Consider the following 19,130-nt stretch of genomic DNA (forward strand, 5'->3'; position numbering starts at 1 on the left):
TCTCAATCTGTGAAACTAAAAAGAGTAATTTTTAGTCATTTTTTTAAGAGCATTTTTAGGAAGAGATGTGAGTCAAAGAATTGGGAAATTCACCCTTTCCTGGCAACTGGAAAGACAGGAAAATATAATGTCAAGAAAAAGAAGAAGCCAACCCTTACAATGACCACATTAAGGTCTAAAATGGATAATTGTCTATTATTTTACAGTCTACAATCAACCACAGATATCCTGGTACTGTTTGCCCACTTTTTTTTTGGTGAGCCAGGGCCTACAGAGGGGAGCTAGTCTCTGGTGTTTCTGAGAATGGCTTCTTGGATTATTATAATTACTAGGCTATTATAATTCTTAGAGCTGAGTTGTTAATCCTCTGGTTTTTTGCTGCTTTGAAAAGTGAGCACTCATTGGAGCACTGTTTTAAATGAACTATTTAGTGCTTAAAAGATATAATTATGTATGTCTGTCATTAAGAGACTTCCCCTGCCAGGGAAGAAACTAGCCACCTACTGGGTTCTTACAGCCGAGTGAAATTAGAATCTCTTATGAATATATCAACAAACCATATCCATTGACAGCAAAGCTATCAAAGTTAGAGAATATATTTTTGATTTCCCAAGTCTCTTGGTAAATTGGTACCAAGTGTTGTGTCCTACCACACACTTGAGCATTTTCCCTTCAAACAAACCTTACAAATGCTCAGATACCCATGAAAACATATTTGAAATTATTAATAATAAAACGGTGACCTGGGACTGTTACTGTGAGGATCCTTTCATTCTTATCCTGCAAGTTCCCTGTTCATCCGAAATAAAATAGAGAGGGAACTTCAAAATTCAGAACCTCAACATATAAGTGATTTAACCTGGAATTCCCCTTCATTGTTACTTTATATACCTAAATATATATATGTGTATATATATATAATATATATAAACATATTTTACATATAGAAATCTGTGCTGTGTACTATTCTGAGTGCTGTATGTGCATTAACTCATTTTCTCAACAATCCTTGGAAGTGGATTCTTGTCCTCATCTCGCAGGTGGGTGGAGAGAATTCTGTTAGGTAACTTACCAATGGTCGCAAAGCTAGTAAACTTCGATTTGGATGATCTTAGCAATACAGCTCTGTGAAGTGGGTTCCTTACAAAGTCTTAAATCTCAAGTCAGAAAGTGGAGTAGCTCTTACTCTAAAAAGATTCTTACATGCTTTTGAAGTCAGCTTGGTTGCCATGAAGCAGTGTGAAATGGAATAACAAAAATTAATATTTGTTGCTAATGTTCCAATAGCTTTTGTAGGTCAGTAGCTTGTTTGTTGCCTGATTCTTAATAGTTTTCTTATAATTGGACTAAATAAATGGAGAAGTGGGTGTTTATGATCAAGTTCAGCACAGCGCATTAATTCACATGGTGGTCACCAACACTAGAGTGGCAACAAAGTTTGATTTCTGATGGGTGAAATTTGCCTGCAAATTATCTGTGAGAAAGAGGTTTCTAAACAAATAAGTAGTATGAGATTGCAGAACATTTTTGCTTATTTTGACATAGACTATTCTCAAGTACTTTTAGCAGTATTTTTTTTTAACTATCTTTAGTACTTTCACCTTAAAAATGAACTCAGTTTAACATTTTGTAGATAGATTCAAGTAGTAACACTGTATAAATATATGTGTTATATATGTGTGGATATATGCCTACCTTGAAGCCAAATTAGAGTAGTATTAGTAAGATTTTGTTAACCTACCTTTTGAAATACCTGTAGCTTTAAATCTAATGTTGTTTTTCCTAAGATCTCAAATTACAGTACATTTGTTTGCTGTTTTAGGTTAGCCTGAATACTACAAAGTATACAAATTTTAGAAGTTCAGATTGTACTTAATAAGCTTATGCTTATTTTTTTCATTTAAGGTGTATAAAGTAAGATTTGTTCAAATTTGGCAGCTGGGCTGTTTCTGTGTAGCACTTTCAAGCAGAGCATCTTCTATCAGCAAGTGCTGATATCAGCAAGTGCTGCCCCAAGAGAAAGGAGGAAACTCCTAGTTTCAAAGTAGAGGAGGGAGGGTCTCTGCTCTTTTAACTGAATGGAGGTTAATGTTGGGGCACATGAAAACATGTCTGACCCTGTGCTCTGGAGTGATTCTTCATGTCCATACAAAGGGAAAACAAAAGTATAGTTAGTGCCTACTACATACCAGGTTACTCTTGTTAATGGAACAGCTATATCTTATATTCATGCACATTTGTCTATCTTCTTTGCTGTGTATGCATAAATACATGAACTTATTCAATAAAATATGAAGCTCCAGTGTTTTTATGTGCTTTACAAACATAAACTTGTTTAATCTTCATAATAACCATATGAAGTGTGTATTACTATCCCCATTTTAAATATGGTGAAACTAAGGCACTGTTGCCCAAGGTCAATGACTACTGATGATAAAGCCAGAATTTGCACCCAGACGTATAGAGATGAATTCTGAATCCAGTCTATTCCCCAGATACACATCATAGCTTCCATTTTTATTTATTCATTTAGGTCATTGTTTCTGTGTAGTGTTCTTTCAACTCCTTTTGCTCTTAAAAGCTCACCAGCATGCAAAGGCTCAATTCAGATGTCACTTCCTCCAAGATGCCTTTTTTGATTAACCCAACTGGAAGCCTCTAATTAGACTCCTAATGGAATGAAATTTTACCCTTTGAGACACTTACTGATTACTCTCTTCTGTGATAGAAAAACTTATATTTATTGTCATGTCTTATACCAGATGATAAGACTCTTGAAGGCAGAATTGTCTCTCACACTATTTTCTGGCTAGCAGAAATTTTCTGGCTAGCCAGAAAATAGTATGGGCATCCTGACATTCATATAAATGTTGCAGATGCTTGGGAGTTTCGTGATGGCAGGAACCAGCTGTTCAACAAATGTTTGTTAAATGAATGACCATTAAGAATGTAAGAATGTATGCAGAGGGTAAAATTACCCTGTGTTATTCTAAGATACTTTAAAAAATCAACTATGTTAAAATAAGTATTCAAATAACAGCAGTAATAATACTGCCTTTAAGTTCACAGTCCTGATGTAAATTATGTTACAAAATCATGCTGAATAGGGCTGTCTGGTTGGCTTAGTCTGTTCAGCATCTGACTCTTGATTTCGGCTTAGGTTATGATCTCAGGGTCCTGAGATTGAGCCCTGCTTCAGGCTCTGTGCTTGGTGGGGAGTCCACCTAGCTCAAAGTTTCAAAGAATAAAAAGCTGAAAGGGGCCTCAAATGATTATTAAGTATTTAATAATCACCCCTGCACCCCCACCTCAGCTTGTGCTTGCATGCTCTGTTTCTCAAATAAATAAATAAATCTTAAAAAAAATAAAACCATGCTGAATTAACCACATACCAAGGTTTTAAAAAGAACTGTCTTTAAGAGTTTGCTACTATGTATGTCCTTTTTTGTTTGTTTGTTTAGCTTACAAAAAAATAAATACTGAAGAGAAAATGTTTTTTCTTTTGAAGTTAGATTTTTCTGTTCCTGTGTGGGTAAATTGGTACTCTAATCCATTTCTGAAGTATTAAGACAGATTGAATAGCTATGAACTATGCCGATATAATCACTCATAAACTTAGGATGAAAGAATCATCTCTTTAGCATGTATGTGTAGTTGTAGCGTTGAAGGCCACATCTATTTGTTTCAAATTATAGGATGGAATAAATAGAGAACTTCGCATTTTAGCAGTTTTATAATCAGACCATATCACTGTTTGATTTTAGTTCGATTAACATAATAGTTGCTATGACAAAGTAAATATAGTAATCAGAATTAGGAATTTTAAGAATAACAGACATCAATTAGTCTTAAAAGGTTTAATTTGGAGATATAGGGATGGAAGTTTACAGACTTTTTGAAGATATGTATATTAGTAAGATTTTGCTGTGTAACTAATCACCTAATACTAGTGACTTAGCAAAATGAGCATATTTATGTCTTACAATTCCATAGGTCACCTAGGTGGTTCTTTTGGTTTGGGCTGGCCTGGCTTCTGCAGTCAGCTGGCAGCTTGGCTGGGGCCACATGGTCTAGCATGGCCTCCCTCACATATAGGTGGTTGTCATGCTGGCTGGTGTGGGGGCCTTGGCAGCAGATGGTGCATCGTTGTTCCATATGGTCTTCTTATCCTCAGTAGGCTAGCCAGGGCCTCTTCATGTAGTGTTCTAGGGGTTCCACGGTACAGCAAGAGAGGGCAAGCCCCAATGGGTCAGCACTTTTCAAGTTTGCTCTTGTCCTGCTGGCCAAACCAGAGTCAGTGTGGAAAGGGACTACCCAAGGGTAGATACAGGGAAGGAAGAACAAATAGGGGGTCATTACTATAACAGGTTGCCAAGATGCAGAATTCATATGTACTTAGTATCCTTAAGCTCTGTGACTTTAGGCCAGCAGCATGAGGTGATTGGATAGAGAGCACACAAGCAGGCTGTCAAAGCTGCAGTTTTCAGAGAGAAAATTTATAGACTGTAGATTCCCCTGAAATACTTAATAATCATTTGAGGCCCCTTTCAGCTTTTTATTCTTTGAAACTTTGAGCTATAAAAGTGGGGAGCGTCATCCTCCCTCAGTAAATATCTCAAACTGAGGTTCAGCAAGGGCCACACTGCTGGTAGAAGCAGTATGATTGTGATGGCTACAGCCCCATAGAGCTCCCGGGTGCTGGTGCGTGTGGCACCTCACAGAGCTCTAAAACTGGCCCTTGAGGTAGGCCTTGTTTGTCACAGGTGAGGAAGCAGACTTGCAGAGGTCAGCTGAGCTGCCTGAAGTCATATGACTGGTACATGGGAAGCTACATTTTGAACCTGGGTCTTTCTCACTCCGCAGCTACTTCTAAAGAATAATTGGATTATTAGTGGGTTGATCATGGGTTTTTTTTTCCAGCCTGAAGCCTTTGAGTATTTTATATCACTCCTGAAAAACTGGGAACTCTGGAGAAACAGGAGGCATTTTCCCCCCTTTCTACTCTTTCTCTACTCTGCAACCTTCATTTGTTGGACCAAATACCCAGTTTAATTTGAAGATGATAAAAAGCTTAGAATGGAAATTTTACTGCTGGCTCCAAATGTAATTTTTAAATATTTCATGTCACCATGACTCTTCTAACTTTCCAAAGTAAAATTCAGAATCCTGAGATATTCTAGAACATATATTTAAAATTTCATTAGAAAATAACCTTCATTTAAAAAACCAGCTGCCCCTCTCCCCTACCCTACCCCCATGTGTGCTCTCAGAACACAGTGCATACAACCATGTCTTCATACTTACCAGAATGTTGTTTGCATAGGTGAGTCTGTTTTCCTCACCAGAATATGAGCTTCTTAAATGTAGAGCCCTGTCTGTCCTCTCTGTATCAGCAGCACCTAATCCTGAATGGGAGCATTCCAATATCTGCTGTGTGAATTTATAACTGAATTCCATGCCTGGGGAGGAATTCTTTTCTTCTCCCTCCTTCAGGTCTGTTTGTCTTCCTTTGCTCCTGTCTTTCTTCTTTCTAGATTTTTACTTCTCTTTCAAGCTGCCTCTGGTCTTCAGCTTTTCTCAGCTTCCTGTTTCTCCCACTAGCTCATTAGTCATTATTATATTCATTTCATGTTGAAGTGATAGTATGTTGGGTATATTGAGTTCAATAAAACATTATTAAAATTAATTCCCCCTGTTATTTTTACTTTTTTAACCTTACTATGAGAAAATTTAAAACCATAAATCTGGCTACTCTAGAGGGTTGATAGCCAGGTGAATTCATTACAGCAAGTTCATAAAAACAGTTGTTTTGGGTTTTGTTTCAAGTGGATGGCTCTGTTGCACTAAAGATCCCATAGGTCACTGTCTTCCACTCACATAGTGCTGCTTCTGCTTCCTCCTCTACCACCAAAAATTCATGAGAACATATGGAGAGAATTTACCTTGCTTTTTACGATGCACACAGACTTTTCTCTACTGTCATAAGTATGCCTAGAACAAAAGTACACTTGACTCTTAAATTATTTTCACTAATGAAAAGGAAGCAGCAGTGACTAATGTAAATTGGAGGATACACTATTTTCTTTGGAATGTTCTGGTTCTTCCATTTTAGAACAGGTGTGGCCACAGTTGAAAGACACAGTGGAGTCATGCTCAGCATATTTGATACATGAGGAACTGGAAAACTGCTCAGCGTTTGGTGCCTTCCATATAATTGATGTAGGATTCATTGTGTTGTTCCTCTGTGGTGCAAACTCCAGTGCCTAAGTAAACTTGGTATATTTGCTTTTTTCTTTCTGGTTTAAGGAAGAAATAATGGTCTAGCTTAGCAACTCTTCCTTGGATCTGTGACATAATTGGATAATTGTGTCAAAAATAGCCTTACAACATCCTCTTTGGGCATTAAGAATTCCAGAATTGCTGTGGGTCACTAAGAATTAATTATTTTGATCAGAGGTTAGTCATCTTTGATTAGTGGCAACTTCTTTCCTTTTGGCATGGTGTGGGCAATTACCAACCTCCTCCAGGGACTTTGGGTTGGGGTGGTGGTGAGTGCACCATCAGCTACCATCTTGTGAGGCTGAAGCAAGTGCTGCTTACAGTTGGGCAGTGGGGGTGGAATCCTGGTTTAGCAGCTTAGCAGTTTTTGTAAACAACCGGTGGAGGAGGTGGGGGGATTGTGCTGGTGGTTACCAGCTCATGCCTGTGGGAATCAACCTGTTTACCTTTGGGTATTTGTGCCATTGTGGACAGTGCTTCATAAAATCCATATTGCAGGATACCTGCCTATGATAGAGAGTCAAGGAGCGAGCCTCTAGAGCACAGCCTTGGGATTTGGGAGTTGAGTAGAAAAAAAAAATCTCTTGAATTCTAAACTGACACAACATTTTAAAATCAGGGAAACAAACAGCTCTGAAAAGATCTATACAATAATAGGTAAATGGTCAATATGGAAGATGTGTCCTAGAGAGGTTAGGAGGGGGATGCGATAATCCAGCATTGATTTGGAGTGAAACTTTGGACAAGTTATTGAATTTCCCTGTTTTACCCATCTCTTTAAAAAAAGGCAGGGAGGGGGATAATATCTCCCAGAGGTGTTTGGAGATTTGATTGATGTGTATAATATGTTTTGATATCTTTTAGAAAATGACCAGTCAGACCAGAGTATGTCATCAGAACTCATATGTCTAAAACAAACTAATCTGAACCATCTTGAGTAGATGTTAAGCAGATCTGTGGCTTTGATAAAAGTTGTACGTTTTAAGGAAGTGTGTATATATTGGAAAGAAAGTTCTGTGTTCCTTCGAATTTTCTTGTGAATATCAGGTGTGTGCTTGGGGTCTTTAGCTGTTAACTTGAGTTTCAACATGCTTTGTAGATGGCCAGCCACCTAGAGAGGACAACTTACCAATTCCAGCCACCCAGGCAGTTAAATGCACTTCAAAGTGCTTCTTGCCAAGGACGATGCCTTTTGCAAATATTTGAGATGTTTGTTCTCAGTTGTAATTTATTAATGAACCTGGACCCTCATGGCAACTCCTTGGGAGGTGCAAAAGACAAAGCCAAAAAGCAAGTAAATGATGTTAGTTCGTTATATATCAAGAAAAAAGGGAACTTGTTGGCAGACTTATTTGTATGTATATTTGATGCCTATTTAATTTAATATCGTACCATATCTAATCACACGATTGTAAAGAATCGGACAGAATGTCCTTTTACTTTGCCTTTTCTTGTGAGGAGTATACAGCACTGCCACCTTGTTGTCCAAGTTCTGTCTGATTTGAATGTGCTTAAATATCAAGAGAATGCCTGTCGTGAAAAAGAGCTTGCTCTTCTCTTTGTCAGTACTTGCGAAAACAACTTAAAAGAAGTTAGTATTATTGGGCTGAATTCAGTAATTAGCATAATCATGATGCTATGTATTGTTCAGCAGAGCACGCCCCTTGGCCGAATTTCCCATTAAGAGGACACCAATGTTGTCCTAGTGAATAAATCCCGGCACACATGATGCAAATCAGCGAGTTCCTGCCTGCTGTGCCGGTGCGGTTAATTTTAGCCAGCGTTTGTTCTATGAGTTGTAAAACTGTTTACCCAAGTAGAAGTTAGTAAGCTGAAATGTGACTTCTCGGCCTAATGTGATAGGATATCTATTTTAGACTTCAGATTGTGTTTATGGTCCGGAGAGCGGTCTCCAGAAGAATTGCGGCTCAGATTTCCTTTGAAAGTGCTTGTAAGTAGTGGGTGGATTTTTAAGATTTCTCTTTGTTCTTTTCTCCTTAAATCTTCCTATAGTAATTTTTTAATCTCTTGGAGAAACTGGAAACTTTGGGGTGGGAGCTTCAGGGGATTCTAAGAATGGTGGCATAGGTTTTTCTTTACATGTAACCTACTGCAAGGAACCTGTCTTACTTGGTTTTTCCAAGAGAGAGTGCTTGATTCTTACTGTTTTGTCTTTGCAAAAGCAGTCTGTAGATTATCCCTTATTTTTATCTATTAGAATATTTGATTAATGGAATGGTTGTCTCATTGAGCTTTATTTCTTTTTTTTATTTTTATTTTACTTATTTTTTTTTGAGCTTTATTTCTACGGTACCCTAACTCTTAGGGGAAAAAAAGTTGAAAGATTCCTGTTATACTTACTGTGTGACCTACAAGTTTATATAGAGAAATAAAGGGAGTGTCATATAACTTTGTAAAATGTATAGGTGGACAGTTTTAATTTTTTAGAGGATTTTATGTTTAAAAATAGACCCATATACCCCTAAAGAGAAACACTTAAAAAATTAATTTAGGAAGAAGGTTTTCCAAAGTAATTGAAAGCATCCTCTGGAAGATAGTTACCAAAAAAAACAAAAACAAAAAAACCAAAGGTCATGAAATTTTTAAAATCTTAACTGCTCTCAATTTAACAAGTCATTGTTAACTTAAATGTAGACTGAAGAAAACTAAAGATTAATTAAACCTGAAGCAACCTTCTTAGTTTGAGATGTGTTTTAATTCTGAGTACACTGACTTCATGCCAAACAACATGCTTATAACAGAACTAGATAGGACATTTTTTAAATCAGTTAACACATAAATCACATCCCCTGTAGGAATATTGGTTTTACTGAAACAATTCTAATAAGTTGGGTGGTAGCTGCTCCCCAGGCATCCACGTCCAGATCAACTCTGTGAGCAGAGGGAGGCATTCCCTCAAATACCACTTTCCCATTTTTCAGGCTTTATTCAAAGACTTCTTTGTTATTATGTATAGTCTGATTTTTAAATCCAAATGACCTAAGGTGTCAACAATGAAAGGAAATGTTTCAGTGGTACATTTAGTAGGAAAAGAATGTAAGAAGGGAAAACAGAACTGAGTACTTGAGCTATTTTTAGAAAGAAACTCCTATTAAAACAAGTTTTTTTATTGAGCAGAAGAGAAATTTGCAGTCCAGATTCATTGTAATTATAACAGAAAAGTCTATAATAATCGTCCTTAGCAGTAAAAGGGACTTTGTTCCAATACTGGCTTCATAATACATACTTTCCTCCAAAGAAAGAAAAGAACCCGGGTCTTATTCTTACTTTTGATTGTCAGTGAGGCGCCATCAGCATCTCAGTGGAGTGTTTGTAAAGGTACACCCACCCTTGCTAGTACTAGATGGTTTGCAAGCTGTTCTTCATTCCCTCCCTTGGAGTTTAGTCCTGTGGAAAAGAAGGGCTGTTCAAAACATAACCATTTTTAAATTTTGACAGAAAGAAGTTTCCATAGGTATTTTTACTAGAGGAAGCGTGTGTTCTAGGAGGAGTTGCTAAAATGCCATAAACAATTTCTGAGTGTTGGTTTTCGTGATTTATGTGCTGTGAGAGTGTGATATAGGTGAATGAAAGAGGAGATCATTCTAATGATGTAAGCGCCAGTGTGGGAATTTCTTGTGTTTGCTGGGGCATTGATTCCCTTTACTCCTTATCTTGTGTGCCTGGTAAAGTGACACTGATTATGGTTCCCTCATTAGTAGAGTCCCTGTGACTAGTTAGGACGTTGGTGTGACACATCACAGTGAGCTCAGCTCAGGGTCACAGAGGAGGTGTCCAGGTGCTGAGCAGCAGGGGCAGCTGTGGGGCTGCAGGAAGGGCCAAGCAGCCCATGGCCCCATGCGTATACTGGGTACAACTGCAGTTGACTTTGCGTTTCTGTTCTTCAGTCCTGTTTAAGCTGTTTTCCCTGGGCCTGCCCTTGCCTCCTTGCCCTTTGCCTCTTAAAATAGAGACGCAGAGGCTCTGACAGATCCAGAGGGTCCTGATTGCAGCTGATTTATTTTACGGTTTCTCTGTTCCTAGAGAATTAGCCTGCTGCTCTGAAGCTTTAAGAGATTTTCAGGGAAGCAAAGAATCTTCTTTTTGGGGGGATCCCTTTCATTCACATGAAGTTTTTTTTTAAGGTTTTATTTATTTATTCATGACAGACACGGTGTGTGTGGGGCGGGGTGGGCGTTGGGCAGCGACACAGGCAGAGGGAGAAGCAGGCTCCATGCAGGGAACCCAACATGGGATTCGATCCTGGGTCTCCAGGGTCACACCCCGGGCGGAAGGCGGCGCTAAACCACTGAGCCACCGGAGCTGCCCCACATGAAGTTTTTAATAGGTAGCTGGACTGAGTGGTTATATGGGAACTTACATTATCTGACAGGTTGCCTTTTGGTTTGGAGCTGAACATAAGTGCACTCTGAGTACATCCCTAGAATGTTCTCTTTCAAAAGGAAATTTTGTAGGGTTAGGCTTTGTTATATTGAATTTCAACTCTTTTATCTAAAGTGAAAGGGACAGTGTGCAGAGAGATGCCTTGAGTTCTGCCTGCCTTGGACACAAGTAGATGGTAATAGGATTGGACCCTCTGCTGGAATTGTGATTTCTCCTGGAAAAACTGGCACTCTTGTTATTGTTTAGCCTGTGTTAAACATCCCCAGAGCACGTACAATGCACAAAGACAGCATAGTTCCTACTCATGAGGGACTCAACATGCTGATATTAGGCAGTGCACGGAAACTGGGCCCCCGACATAACACACTAAGTAAACTGGCAGAAAACAGTATGATAGGGAAGAAAAGGAAAACAAAATGGAGTGTGGGGAGGATGGAGGGTAGTTCGTGGGGTAGCTTTCAGATTGCCTGGGCTTCTGCCAAACAGTATAGACTGCAGAGGTCCCAGGGTACTCCTTCCCTTTCTCTTCCAGAGCCATGGAAGTGGTGGAGATGGATGAGAGTGACCCCAGCAAGCACCTCCCCAACACCAGTTCCCTCTTAGAAGTCCCCACAAAAGGGAGGAGATTCACTAGTTTCCCTGTTCCTGGAATGCTTTCTATAGGGAGGAGGTAAACTTAGTGTCTTATGAAGTCCAATAAATATAAGAAGCATCTTTCCCAATGTCATATATTTGGCTAGAAATCTGAATTTGTATTCCATGTTTTTCTTCTGAACTTATATGCACTCAAACTAGTTCCTGAGCCCTGTGCTGGGTTAGGATGTTGAGTCACCTGTTGAATTAGAGGAGTGCTTTGAGCTTCTCCACAGAAAGACATGCCTAGGTCACCTAGGCATTACTGCAGCTCATAAAGGAGTCAGAAGGACATGAATCAGAAGGGAGCTAATAAGACAAGCTTCGGGTATTGAAGATTAATAAATAGGAATATACTGTGCGAATCTGTGAGTCATTTTTCCCTTTATACACAGCCTCAGCCAGTCGCTGATTAAGGTTCTGGGTCTTATTCATGGCTCTACAACAAGAGTCTTGGAGAAGACTCCACAAAGAACCTCACAAAACGATTAAAGGGTTGAAAAATGATACCTATAATAAGATGTTAGGAAACTTCTATTATTTAGCCTGGAGGGAAAAAATGACCAGGAGACTCTTGAGTTGTTAGGCAAGTAAGTATATGCCTCAGAACCAAGGAATGATGACCAACTGGTGTCTATTTCCATTGAACATACAAAGTTCAATCCAGCAAAGGTTAGGTCAGCACCGTGGTACTCACAATGCAGTGCTGGCATCCTCAGCATCAGCACCACCTGGGAACTTGTGAGAAATGCACCTTCTTAGGCCTCGCCCCAGATCTGTCCATTTGGCAGTGGGGCCCAGCAGCCTGTGTTGACAAGCCCTGCAAGTGATTCTGATGCACACTAATGTTGGAGGATGAGATAGAATGCAGGGTTTTATAAAACGGAGAAGTTGAATACTGGAAAATGTAAACCTTTTTCTGGAAGTTATCTAAAAATGGGTTTATATTTGTTTATGATGTTTTTAGTATTCTCTGTGAAGTCTAGAGATAAATGACCTCTCAAAGTCCCCTGGAGCCCTGACTTTGCTCTGGATTTCCTCTGTCACTTAGAGAAGATTAATAATTAACCAGGAAAATTTTGCAATTACTTTTCTGAACTCAGTAGTTAAGACTGCCCATTTCAAATGAGAATCAAATGAGAAAATGTGATGGTAATGTTGTGTTTTCAGATAATATCACAGTGTTATTCAGTAGACTCCCTCCTTCCAGTGTGACTTTTTTACAGCCACCCAAAGGGAAATTTAGGCAGAGGTCAAAGGGGCCTTAGCTGGTGATCATTTTGTGTCGCAGACTGCTGGCTAGATTGGTCACTTTCTTCATGAAGCCCATGTCAGAATATAGGTGACTGTACCCCAGTTTTCCAACTCTGGGACTTCTACAGGAGGAGAACTTTATTGGTGAGCTGCTGTATCACCTGCAGGAATGCCATTCCTCATCCCTGCCACAGGGAATTACATCTGTCAGCCTAGATGTAGGGGCGAGGTGAGAGGACCTAAAGACAATGCAAGCACAGGATAATGGTACCAGCTTGGAGGGGCTCTGCTAGAGGTGAAGTATGGTAACCTATTTGATCTTGATGTTTTTATAGCTCTTGCAGTCAATAGTACACATGCTGGGCACTTAATGCAATTAAATGATTACTTAGTTGAAATGTTCAAGGCCACAGGTGTTTTGCCCTCTCCTGTGTAATAAATTATCTAGAGTTAGGAAGGTAGCAGTCCTTACCCTTCCCAATCAAAATAGTTACTCCTCCTACCAGTCCCTCTACTCACCCTGCCCCCACTGCTTTGTGCTTTTGCCTGGAATTGTCCTGGGTTGAAAACACAAACTACTGAGAATGTGTCTATTTGTTATAACTTGTATAACATTTCATACAGTAAAAGCTTTCCGTGGTCATAGCAAAGGGTACTCTGCAGACGTGTTTGGCCAGTGCTGCTTAAAAAGCGGCACAGGAGTAGCAGCACACTGCTGTCTCCAAAGAAGACACACTCTGTCTTGGCCAGGGTATGGTGCCTCTAATATTTTAGCACTTAAAAATGGGATAGGTAGAATGCTTGACTTTTATAGCTATAGTTAATTACACATTTGCAGAGTATTAAAAGTTCCTTGAAGTGAGGAAAGACAAGTGAGAGCAGTCTGGCTCAAACTCCAGTTTGCCTTGTAATGGGAGACAGAGGGGTAAAGGTGGCAAGTGTCTATACCAGTGTTGCACAATCTTCACACTGGGTTGTATTTGGAAAAACTGATCTCCCAGGCATTAAGCCACATTCGCTGTTACCTTTATATCTCTATTTACAGAGTGTATGAAGTCTGGTGAATCCTGGTTGGGCACTGATAAGATAATTGTATCTCACCAATCCATAGGGTAGACAGAGCTGATTTTTAACACCCTGAATTAGTCTGAATATAAAATGCTCTCTTTAAAACCAACAAACTCTCAATAACTATAAATCCAATAGAAAATTCAAATGTTTGGCCAGTTTGGTTCTTACTGATAGCAGGCAACAGGCTATTTTCATTTCTACACAAAAAGAAATGACTCATCATCCCCTTTGGTATTTCACCTTGGTAAAAATAATTTTGTTTTTAGAATCAAGCTTTTACCTAGTCTATATATGTTTCATTAAAAATGAGATTCGGGGGCAGCCTGGGTGGCTCAGAGATTTAGGCTCCCTGCATGGAGCCTGCTTCTCCCTCTGCCTGTGTCTCTGCCTTTCTCTCTCTCTCTCTCTCTCTCTCTCTCTCTCTGTGTGTCTCATGAATAAATAAATTAAATATTTTTTAAAAATGAGATTGGGTAAGTGGCTTGGGCTAAGCCTTTTTTCATTATAGTTATTCAGTCCAAAAAAAATTAAACTTGAAGAGAAAGAAGGGGGGAAAGCTCCTTTGCTTATTATTATTAGACTACTGAAGAATTACTGACCTAATGATTCAATAAAACATCCCCAGAAACAACCTAATAAGGTACTAGTTAAATAATTGATAGTGCTGCCACATAATGCAACTCTATGCGGCCATTTAAAATGATGCTCCATCTGTAGTCTTACAGATTACAGGTTACAAAATACATATTACAACCACTTTCTCAATGGAAGACATTTTTTTAATGGTTTAATGGCTTCATTTTCTTTTTCAAAAGGAAGGTACTTAAATGTACATGAAAAAAGAATGCTGTGCACCAAATGTAAGCAGTGGTTATCTCAAGGAGGTGAGCTGATGTATGATGTTTTACCCTCTTTTTTGGCTATCTGTATGTTAGATTTTTTTTCAGTGAGCTGTATTATGTAGTAATGAAAAACTTTCTTTTCAAAACACGCTATTATAATTCATTTTGATTTTGACTTTTATATTTTATTTAATTTGGCAGTGGCCTCGCAGTGGCTTACATAAGTATCATGTACTCCAATAGGTAAAACTAGTACACCAAAATGGACACAAAACAATGATTATTTTTCAGTGATGAGCTAGCAGCATTTTTCCTTGTTTTCCTTTCTTGTGTGTTTATCAGATTTTTTTAATATGAATTTGTATTATTCTTATAATGAGAAAATTTGACTTATTTTTAAGACAGACTTGAGACCTTGGCTCTTGGGAAGAGGCCCATACAAATGGATGCGTGGCTGTTATTGACAAAGGGTAATTTTGTGAATTCTGCAGCATAAAAGGTATTCAGCAAGAATCTGCTTTCACTACTTACAGCTGTGGATGTTCAAGGAACTCTAATATCCCAAATTGAATAAGCTCTCAGGTTCAATATTATATAAAGATAGGGAGCTGGGGAATCCAGCATTTGTTAAGTCATTAAAATAATAATTTTATTAGGATTATCCATTTAAACTTTGTAAGGGACCATCATTCTTGAGCTTAGATATAAAGTAGTGAATGGTGGAACCATATGTTACAGACCTCAGACGATATTTTTGAGTGACAGTGATGAGGGATGATGGAAAGAACAAGTCACCTAGCTAGTATTTCCAAAGTACTTCTCTTTGTAGTATCAGAGTGTATCTCACCAGTGTTTATTAAAAGTGATAGCACTTAAGAGAGTACTGGCTCCCTCAATTATTTCTGCCAAATGCTGCTAGGATGTTCTTGTGGCCTTACTCAGAAGGTTATTTGGGGTAACTATTTGGTACTGGTGGCAGTTGATTTAAGAAAATCATGAGCAAAAACAACAGGCCTCCCTTTCGATCCATTTTGTGTGGTAACCTGTGAGACTAAGTACTTTTTTGCAGTTAAAGGGACTCTCTTTGAAGTGTCTTCCTATGTTTGGGCCTAAATGATTAGAAATCTGTCACCAGGTTTACTAGGCTTAGATTGAAACTGAATGGAATCCACCATCAACAGGACTGATACCTTAAACGTAATTTAGAGCCAGGATGCCTTGAGAAGCCAAAAGAAATCTAGTAGCATATATGAACTCCCATGTTTTGGCATAGCCTTTTTGTTTCAGGACCTTTGTTACTCATAGAAGGGTATTTCCTGGAATACTTGGAACTAAGAAAGCTGGTTTTTCAAGTTTCCTTCTTACCAGTTTTGATCCTTATAAGGAATGCTCTTCATTTCATCTTCTCCTTTGTTTCATCATCTTATCTCTCTCTCCTGTACTTACAAGATAAGGAATAATCGTGTAATTCCTCTCTGCACTGTTGCCTCTTTGGGGAAGTAAAGACACATCCTACATGGGTTTATCTTCATTTCTTCTGGGTGGAAGAGGGGAGAAAGAGATGTTGATGAACTGTTTAACCCCAATAGTTAGATACGCAATGGATAGAGTACAATCGATCACCGTATCAGTGTGTCCACACCGGCAGATGAGTACCAGCCCTCCCCACCAGTCCTCCCCACACAGCATCAGCACAGCTGTGTGAAATGCCACATGCCCTATCAAGGTGGAATAAAATGGGTGGTTACGGTTTGATTGATCAAATGCTTTGCAGGTTGAGTGGCTCAAAGGAAAAATGAGAACATCTTTTTAAAAGCAATAGAACAGGGCAGCCCCGGTGGCGGTGGCGCAGCGGTTTAGCGCCGCCTGCCACCCGGGGTGTGATCTGGAGATCCTGGATCGAGTCCCACGTCAGGCCCTCTGCATGGAGCCTGCTTCTCCCTCTGCCTGTGTCTCTGCCTCTCTCTCTCTCTGCATCTCTATGAATATAAAAAAAAATAAAAGCAATAGAACAGATAAAAATATTTCTAGACGAGATTCTGAGACAGTAAACTTGTTAGAAATGGCAGAAAATGGGGATCCCTGGGTGGCTCAGTGGTTTAGCGCCTGGCCAAAGGCAGGGCATGATCCAAGGTCCCGGGATCGAGTCCTGCATCGAGCTCCCTGCATGGAGCCTGCTTCTCTCTCTGCCTCTGTCTCTCTCTCTCTGTGTCTCTCGTGAATAAATAAAATCTTAAAAAAAAAGAAAAGAAAGAAAGTAATGGCAGAAAAACTCTGTAGTTGCTGTCACGAGAAAGGGTGGCTTTTGGAAGAGCAAGAGGAGACTAGATCTTAGCTTAAAGATTTGGCCTGAGTTTTTATTTTCTTTTTATTTTTTCATTTGTTCATTTATTTCTTGGTTTTGTTGGGTTTTGCCTTTACCTTACAGATTAAAAGCAAAAGTAGGAGGATACGAATGTGCTCAGCATACTGAGGTAGTTGGGAGTTACAGATGAGCTTATCTATTATTATAAAGGTTTTAAAAAGAGACTTGAGTCTTGAGACTCAAACTGCTTGAGACTTGACTTGAAATTAAAGAGGCGGCTGGAGCAAGAAGAAAGAACTGCTGGGATGTTCCTACTGTGCAGAGTTCAGTGCCCTTTGGGACCTGAAGGGTAGAGCATCCAGCCCAGCGCATCTTTCTGTCAAACCTGTTTTTTGCCATCTCTCTTTTTGTTTACATTTTTTGGTTTTTCCTTGATCTTTAAATCATGGTGTCTTCAGCCTGTGTCAGACTTGTCAGTAACAATTAAATAATCTAGAATTTTTATTTGAAGAAGAAATGACCTAAAGCTTAATCCAGAAGAAACTTCTTCTGATCAGGTATAAAAACTTGACATTGCTATACGAATTATTAAGTATTACAATGATAAGGTTTTTAAGTTTTAATTTTTATTTTTATTCTGTTCTGAGAGGAAATAACCCTCAATTGGCAATAATATAATAAGAAAGATTTTGTTTTCTATGTCCTCATTAAACATTAAGTAGTGAACTTCTAAGAACTCAAATGATCCAGTTGGATCCAACTATGGAAGAGCAATATAGGTGAAGAAGTATCTTTTTCTAAAGGCAACTCATGGCCACTTCCAACAATAATTATATATCTTAAAATTCACTTTTTCTAGTGACACTGTGTTTCCATGAGTTTTTACACAGAGGGTTTTGTGATCACCAGCACAGACACGATAAATAATAATTAAAACTTCCCAGAGGTTACCCTCGTGCTGATACCTTGCATTCAAACCTTCCCTCCATCCTTTACTCCCCAGACTATGAAAAGTAGTCTCTAAGTTCCATATGCAGCCATGGTGAAGGGTGAAAATCTAATTAATTAAGGGGGCTTATGCACTACTTTGACCACTTAAGTGGCTTATGGGTGATTCTTAGGAAGCCAGACTAAAATGTAAAAATAGGGTGGGGGGGATGTGAGGAGAGACACCAACAGCTGTGCACTATGTGGAAAATTGACTTCACAGAATTAGATCAAATAAACAAATACCAACAACAAAACCTCTGGGGGCTAGGAATATCAGTAACCATGGGATCCCTGGGTGGCGCAGCGGTTTGGCGCCTGCCTTTGGCCCAGGGCGCGATCCTGGAGACCCGGGATCGAATCCCACGTCGGGCTCCCGGTGCATGGAGCCTGCTTCTCCCTCTGCCTGTGTCTCTGCCTCTCTCTCTCTCTCTCTGTGTGACTATCATAAATAAATAAATAAATAAATAAATAAATAAATAAATAAATAAAAGGAATATCAGTAACCAGAGTTGCTGTGTTACATAAAATGTCCAGTTTTCAACAAAAAATTATGGGACAAGTAAAGAAGTTGGAAATTGTGACACATACACAGGAGAAATAAACAATAGAGACTGCTTTTGAGGGGGCCTACAGATTGAACAAAGCAGACAAAGACTTTATTTTTTTATTTTTAAAAAAGATTTTATTTATTCATGAAAGAGACAGAGACCTGGGCAGAGGGAGAAGCAGGCTCCCTGTGGGGAGCCTGATGTGGATCTTGATTCTGGGACCCTGGGACCACAACCTGAGCCAAAGGCAGATGCTCAACCACTGAGTCACTCAGGCACCCCCAGACAAAGACTTTAAAGCAGCTATTATAAATATGTTCAAAGATGAAAAGAAACCATTCCTAGGGCAGCCCCGGTGGCGCAGCAGTTTGGCACTGCCTGCATCCTGGGGTGTGATCCTGGAAACCCCGGATCAAGTCCCACGTCGGGCTCCCTGTGTGGAGCCTGCTTCTCCCTCTGCCTGTGTCTCTGCCTCTCTCTCTGTGTCTATGAATAAATAAATAAAATCTTAAAAAAAAAGAAAGGAAATAAACCATTCCTAAAGAATTAAAGGAAGGTGTAGTGGCAGTGAATCATCAAATAGAGACTATTTTTAAAGAGATGGAAAAGATAAAAAACAAAACACCCAAATGCAGATGTGGAACCAAAAGCACAAACAACAGAAGTAAAAATAGATAAATTGGAGTACATCAACATTAAAAGCTCTGCACAACAAAGGACACAATCAATAGAATGAAAAGACAACCTTTGGAAAGGGAGAATATATTTATAAATCATTTATCTAGTAAAGGGTTAGTATCCAGA

The 19,130-nt window shown here is 39.1% G+C and overlaps 1 protein-coding gene across 39 annotated transcripts in view; it reads left to right on the forward strand.

The window, feature by feature from the left end:
* Nucleotides 1–19,130, forward strand: part of SLC20A2 (solute carrier family 20 member 2) — a 101,432-nt gene that overhangs the window by 25,720 nt on the left and 56,582 nt on the right. For 4 of the 39 annotated variants that reach the window (XM_072763416.1, XM_072763424.1, XM_072763400.1 and 1 more), the window contains exon 1: nt 7,905–8,230. The exons of 34 other annotated variants lie outside the window; for them this stretch is intronic. The gene's annotated coding sequence lies outside the window, so the exon portion shown is untranslated. Of the gene's footprint in view, nt 1–7,782; nt 8,231–19,130 lie in introns of those variants that run through there. One more of the 39 variants, XM_025993674.2, reaches the window with a different exon arrangement.

This window comes from Vulpes vulpes, chromosome 7, assembly GCF_048418805.1.
Source record: "Vulpes vulpes isolate BD-2025 chromosome 7, VulVul3, whole genome shotgun sequence".
Taxonomy (NCBI): Eukaryota; Metazoa; Chordata; class Mammalia; order Carnivora; family Canidae; genus Vulpes; species Vulpes vulpes.